This window comes from Puma concolor, chromosome B1 (genome assembly GCF_028749965.1).
Source record: "Puma concolor isolate L17-30 chromosome B1, mPumCon1.1.hap2, whole genome shotgun sequence".
NCBI classification, from domain to species: Eukaryota; Metazoa; Chordata; class Mammalia; order Carnivora; family Felidae; genus Puma; species Puma concolor.
Genome location: NC_141670.1, coordinates 181,931,241 through 181,937,973, shown reverse-complemented (window position 1 = coordinate 181,937,973; position 6,733 = coordinate 181,931,241). Strand labels below are relative to the sequence as shown.

Below are 6,733 nucleotides of genomic sequence, written 5' to 3'. Positions count from 1 at the left end.
GCTGTTATTGATAGCACTGCTATAAACATTGAGGTGCATGTACCCTTTTGAATCAGCATTTTTACATCCTTTGGATAAATATCTAGTAGTGCAAGTGCTGGGTCATAGGGTAGCTCTCTTTTGGATGTTTTGAAGAACCCCCATACTGTTTTCCAGAGTGACTGCATCAATTTGCATTCCCACCAGCAGTGCAAAAGTGTTCCCCTTTCTCTGCATTGTCACTGACATCTATTGTTTCCTGAGTTGTTCCTTTTAGACATTCTGACAGGTGTGAGATGGTATCTCACTGGGGTTTTGAGTTGTATTTCCCTGATGATGAGTGATGCTGAGCATTTTTTCATGGGTCTGTTAGCCAAAAAAAATATGAAACTCTTCACAAATCTGCGTATCACCTTTGTGCAGAGGCCATGAGAATCATTCCAATTTTAGTATATGTGCTGCAGAAGCGACCACTAGATATTCTTTACCAAGTTCAGGGAAATCCCCCCTTTTTCTAGCTTACTGAGAATATTTATCATGAATGGTTACTAGATTTCACCAAATCCTTTTTTTTTTTTTTTGCATCTAGTGCTTTGATCATGCAATTTTTCTCTTTTAGCTGTTGATGTGACAAATAACATTAACTGATTTTGAATGCCGAACAAGCTTTGTGTGTCTGGCGGACATTCCACTTGGTCTTAGTATGTAATTATTTTTATACATGGTGGGTTTCAATTGTTTAATATTTCACTAAAGATTCTGCATCTATGTTCATGAGAGATCTGTAGTTTTTTCTTATTGCATGGTTTTTGCAGCAGGGTAATGTTGGCCTCAGAAGGAGTTAGGAGGCATGTCTTCTGCTTTTATCCTCTGAAAGAAATTGTGGAGAATTGGCAAAATTTCATCCTTTAATGCTTGGTAGTATTCACCAGTAAACCCACCTGGCCTTGTTCTTTCCATTTTGATAAGGTTATTAATTGTTGATTCAATTTCTTTAATAGGTATATGCCTGTTTCAATTATCTGTATCTTCTTTGGCAAATTATGTTTTTTAAGGGATTGGCCCATTTCACTAGGTCTTCAAACTTGTGGGTAGACCAACTGTCTTAAACCAGGTTTTCTAACATACAAATATGTAACTAATCCTAACTCAACTTAACTTTTCTCCCAGTAGAATGGGCCTAGAACACTATTTCTAAACAAAAATAACGATTCAAACAAAACAACCATTTTTCTTCTTTAAAAAGGAATAAATTCTAGAATAATTATCAGTTATCTCTAAAAAAAGTCATCTGTATTCAATTAAATACAGTCAAGTTGCATCACAGTTGCCTTTTACTTACAAAATTAAATTAGAAATGGAACACACTAACAAACACAAGAGATAGAGACAAAAATTATTTTATTCATTATGTATTTATTTATTTTAAAAATTATTTATTTATTTTGAGAGAGAGAGAGAAAGAGAGAGCAAGGAGGGGAGGAGCAGAGAGAGGGAGACAGAGAGAATCCCAAGCAGGCTCTGCACATCAGTGCAGAGCCCGTAGCAGGGCTAGAACCCAGGAAATGTGAGATCATGACCGGAACTTAAGTCAAGAGTTGGATGTTCAACCAACTGAGCCACCCATGTGTCCCAGAGAAAAATATCCTTTTAAATGGTGTAGGATATATTCCCCAACATTCGACTCAATAAATAAATGTCTCAGAATTGTGAAGAACTAGAATGGAAAATTGCTTTTCCATTACTTGGCCTCGGTTCCTACATATGTCCCACAGTGTGAACTAATCACCATACTGAGTGGGTTTCTAGTATTTAGATATATGTATTTTTGAAAATATGGCTCCTGAATATAATCCAACTACTTCCTTTAGTGTTCAACTTGAAGAAACTACAACTTATTCTAAGGAACAAGATGGAAAATGTATCTACAACTTCATGCTGATTTGAACTTAACGAGAGGAAATGTTTGGGGCTTTCAAGGCTATTATTGACTCTCCTTTTCACACACACATTATATAATATATATATATATATGTATACAAATTGTATATATAATTGTATATTTATATTATATATAATATGTGTGTGTATTTGACTTCATGATTTTACTGTAGCAAACCAGCATAACTACTAGTCTATAGCCCGCTGATGGATATCAGCTATAAATAATATGCAAGGTATGATGATAAAATAATTCAACTTAGTTTTGGCCAAAACTATTAATAAACAAGTGTGAATTAGCACTTGTTTTCTTATCTCAAAATCTATATATATTAAGGTATTTTCTAATTTCTCTTTTTGGAATATCCTTTGAAGCTTGCTCAAATCATTTAAATTCAATTAATCTTGGCGGGTGGCCATTCTTAGCAAGTAGGCTTGGTTTCTAGTAATAGGAGAAATTCGTCTCATGTAAGTGTTAGGCACTTAAAATTGACAAAATTATTTTAAGACAAAATGTGTGGTGCCTCTAAATTAACAAGACTTGCTTCATTCTTATGGCTCATAATCTAGTTCTGAGAACAAGTCACAGGAATAAATTTCAAAATGCTGATGGGTCCTTCGCTGGAATTAGTCAATAAATATCACGACGGTTGTAAAGAAGACAACACATATAGGATGTAATAGTTCTAATACATTTGCTTAAATCTTCACTCTCTGGTAGCCAAATACCTTCTACTTTATTTAAAAAAAATATCTTAGCGTTTTGTAAATGAGCAGTATGAAATAGCTATACACCTTCATCTGCATGATGTTTCTAAACTTGCGAAAATAAGGCAATTTCCCCCCCCCCCTCAATCCTATTCCATCTAAGAAAAACTTTCATGCAGGTAATTGTTTCTTATGATTTATTTTCATTTTTTTCAATATTTTAAAAGTTTATCTATTTTGAGAGAAAGTGAGCATGAATGGGGGAAAGGCAGAGAGAGAGAGAGAGAGAGAGAGAGAGAGAGAGAATCCCAAGGAGGCTCCAAGTTGTCAGCACAGAGCGTGACGCGGGGCTCAAACTCACAAACCGTGAGATCATGACCTGAGCTGAACCCAAAAAGTCAAACACTTAACGGACTGAGCCACCCAGGCACCCTATTATGGTTTCGTCTTCTGCAAGTCTCCAAAAGAAAGACCACAATGTGTCCTCATGTATCAGCTTTATAGAGAATGTACACTGGGTATGCCCTTATTTTTCTTTGAATCTTGGACTATAAAATCAGAACAGTTTCATAAAAAGTAGGGCTGGGAGTTGTTGAAGTGAGTGGGGCACTTACTTTGGGCACAAAGTTTAAGGAGCTCAAAACATTTGGTAACCAAGATAAATAATATTTATGCATTATAGCTCTAACATATAAAAATAAATATGACAACATTTATATTTTATAAGTGTACATTATGTATTTGTATCTTATAAATTTATAAATCTCTATTTGAATTTTATCATATAATATTTTAAGCAAATTGTTAAATCAAATTTAATGAAAAAAGTCAATAATGTACACATTTTCAAATCTTTAAATAAACATTGGCTTATTTGTTCTGTCACACTATCGTATTGCACAAGGAAATACTCCTTTATAATCAACCTAAAGTTCCTGGTCTATGTAGATGTTATGTTTTACTGGATGGCTTTATGATTGTTAACATGTCTGTGTGGGAACAGATTGGATAACATCAACTCTGATATATAGTAACATCTTTTATTTTTTTTAATTATTGTAGAAGTTTCATTAGCTTTTTCCAATTGGTTCTAAACAGGGAGAATATTTTGATATGTGTATACAAGGAAACATGTTTTCCTCACACTCCAAATTTTTTCACAGCTGCCTCTTGCTAACAAGCACTGCTAGAGGGATAACATTTTAGCTTCCCAAAGGTTATGTGTATGGTGTGCACCATCATCCTGTGTTATATTATGAAGAGTCCAGAGAGTAATTTTGGTAGAAATCAACTCAAATGCCAGTTTAGACAAAACTATTACCGTGGTTTTTTAGGTAGACATATTGTTTCAGAATAATGTGAAAGTATCCGAGAACAGAAATAATGGGAAAGCACAAATACCAAGAGGTAAATACTATGGGGTACCATTCTAAATAGAAAATTCTGTCTGTTCTTCAATATTTAAATAAGTGTGCTGTTTATTCAGCATATGACCTAATTCAAATTATTTACAATTCAAGTATTTATGTCTACTGTGGATCTTGTTTTGGATGTTTAGTCTAAAATGGTTCCCCTTGTTATTTCTTGTATACTGTATACAACCTAGATTAGCATAATCACTGTGATTAACATTAATTGAGGAACAGAAATGAAAATGGTTGCCGAAAGCAGTTTGGATGATATGTACAATGGTAAAATTTTGTATTGCATGAATACTCAAATTATAACATTTGACTTTAGTTCTAAAATCTCTGAAGCATTAGTGGGAGAATAGAATTTGGGGCATAGATGAATATACAAATGTAGGCTAAACAAAAACACAGATGTGATCTATACAGAATATACATTGCTGTACTAATATATTTAACTGGGAGGGACTGTAATATTATTGGTACTATAGACTTTATAATTATGCTAAGACGTGAGTCAATCCTAGCCTTAATTGGTAGCTGTGTAATTGTAAGTTACTGTCTTCCTCCAAGGCTCAGTCTTCCTGCTTGTAAAATGGTATATTAATATAATTTACTCAGTAGGGTGGTTGCAAGTCTTAAATGTAATTATAAATGCAAGTTTTTTGGCATAATGTTAGACAAATGATAAATGTTTCCTAAATATTATCTATGGTATATCACTTCTCTGACTTCTTTTTCTGTTTCATCGCTTAAGGTCATATTTCTGTTCACAAATCTGCATTTTATTTCATATTCCTTCCACTAATAGCTTTCGCTGTTTGCACTGTTTCTGGATTTCACACCAGTTTAAATTGGATAACTCTACCTCAAAACACAAAGGATATCCACATCCAAAATATTAAATTTGGGACACATGATAACAAGACTGATCTTGGGGATCATTTTTTAATGTATACAAATATTGTACACATTATACAATGTGTGCACATCACAATGATGTTCACATAAAAGTAATAGGATATTGTATGTCAGTCATATTTCAATGAAAACATCAATTTTGAGGGGTGCCTGGGTGGCTCAAGTGGTTGAGCATCTGACTCTTGATTTTGGCTCAGGTCAGGATACTAGAGTTGTGGAATTGAGCCCCATGTCAGTCTCTGTGCTCGAGACTGCTTGAGTCTCTTTCCCTCTCTCTCTCTCTCTTTCTCTCTCTCTCCCTCTCTGCCCCTCTCCCCTGCATGTGCTCTCTCTAAAAAAACAAACAAAACCCCCCAATTTTGGGAAGATAGCCAATGCAGTTCATTACTGACAGCTAAAATTTATATGTATATTCATTTTATATATACATTCAATTCAAAAACTTAAATGTAAACACAGTTAGGAAAGTAAAACTACCTGTTGGCTTAAGTTTTCTGATAATCAGATACCTTCTGTGATCATTAACAATAAAGTCATAGAAAGTTGTCCGACTACAAACCATACAGGAAGTTTGATTAAGCTTCCGCATAGTGACTGTAGACGAGATTATCCTTCTTTCTGTTATCAATCACTAGGAGAAATTGGCTAGACTTACAAACATTTCCTAACCTTTGTCTACCCAAGTTTAGAAGTAAAAAGTTGATAGTGCCAGTTCAACTATGCAGTCATATCAAACAGAACCTAGGATTTTTCCTTCTTTCAACTCTCTATGGTTCTCATATTTTTGGTCTTTTAGTTTTAAATTTATTCCTTCATGGTTACAAGAAGGATGCTCAAGCTCCAGATATCAAGACCTAGTTCTAAAGAAGAGTGCAATAAGTCAGTTTCTCATGCTGTTTTCCTCTTAGTGAAATTACTTTTGCACAAAGACCCTTAGCAGAATTTTCCTTCATCCCTTTCATGATAAAGGGTGGTAACCACTCCCTAAACAAGAGGTTTTAGGCCTACTGTCTCCAAGATCAAGGGATTTCTCCCGATGCCTTAAGAAAATCAGGTCTCTGTTAGCAGGCAAGTGGTGTGTGAGCAAATATTTTGCCTGTCACATAGGGCTACACACACACAACACACACACACACACACACACATACACACAACACACAATTTAACTCTATACAACATAGCATAATGTTTACAAAGAAATATCATCTCCCTTCACACTAACTTCCTAATTCTTATTTTTTCATTTGGCTCTGAAAATGTTAGAAATTGTTAATAAATATTAGAGTGGTAATAAATTACAGTTAATACTTCTTTAATCCAAGTTCTTCTAAAACAGGTTCTATTGGAGATGAAGGCTTTGCATATTCAATTTTGAATACATACCTGGTTTCTTGAGGTAATTGTTATAACCCTCCACTTCCCATAAACAAATAAGGAAAATAAAGAGCAAAAAGAAGAAATACACACAGGGAACTAGATGATGAATACAAAATACATGTCAAGCATACCAATCTCTTAAAGGTTGATCATGATATTGGCTTTAAGCTTCTTGGCAACCAACAGGAAAAGGAAAATCTATCAAGACATTCATATTCTCCAGAAGACAAACATGAACTCCTGATTCATAGGAAACCCAGATACTCTGGAAACATCCAAAGGCATTTCCCCAAGGTTCTGGTAAAAAGAATAATGTATAACCCAGTGAATCGTGGTTTCACTAACATCCTTACAGCAAACACAGGGCTGCATTTCTCAGGCGCAATTTCTCATGAGTC

General features: G+C 34.5%; 1 pseudogene; it reads right to left on the bottom strand.

The window, feature by feature from the left end:
- Positions 1 to 357: 357 nt before the first annotated feature.
- Positions 358 to 453, bottom strand: LOC112859167 (U6 spliceosomal RNA; annotated as a pseudogene).
- Between the last annotated feature and the right edge of the window lie 6,280 nt (positions 454 to 6,733).